Source organism: Motacilla alba, chromosome 1A (genome assembly GCF_015832195.1).
Source record: "Motacilla alba alba isolate MOTALB_02 chromosome 1A, Motacilla_alba_V1.0_pri, whole genome shotgun sequence".
Classification (NCBI taxonomy): domain Eukaryota; kingdom Metazoa; phylum Chordata; class Aves; order Passeriformes; family Motacillidae; genus Motacilla; species Motacilla alba.
Genome location: NC_052031.1, coordinates 58,290,148 through 58,290,805, shown reverse-complemented (window position 1 = coordinate 58,290,805; position 658 = coordinate 58,290,148).

The following is a 658-nucleotide window of genomic DNA, read 5'->3' as shown; positions in this document are numbered from 1 at the left end:
GTGAGTTCTGTTTGGTGTTGCCACACAGGTGTGCAGAAGTCTGCTGCGTGCCTGGCCCTCCCATGCAGTGGGCAGTGTTGGGATGTTAAACAGGATAGGCTGGGGAGCAGGGGGGTGCCATTGCAGGCAACTGTTGCTCAGCTTTTGCTCATGGTGAGAGGAGAGGAAATAATTTAGGACTGAGGTAACAGTGAGTTCTCCTGTACTTGCCTGAGGGTCAGTCATGGGCCAGTTGGAAGCAGCCCCCTAAAGTTCTGCCCTGGTGCCAGCCTGTACACTCAGCCATCCCCCATGGGCAGCCCTGGCCTCTGTGGATGTAGGAGCACTTCAGCAGGGCACCACAGCTGCTTTGAGTCATGTTCACTCTGCTGGGAATGAGGTCTCCCACTCTTGCCCAGAGCTGACTTTGGGGTCATAATGTTGGAAACACCTGAGTGTTGGTGGCCCCATTGTAGCTGGCCACTGGGAAACACTGAGGAGTTCTGCAGCCTCTACTGGTGGGAAACCCAGGGAATATAGGAAATTGATACTAGAAAACATCATGGGAAGCCTGTAACTAATGCTGGGGATGGAGTTTGCTTTGTTTCCTGATTGCTCTCAGGACTTCTCACCCTGTTTTTCTGTATGAAGTCTGCCTTGTTCCACTGGTGACACTCAG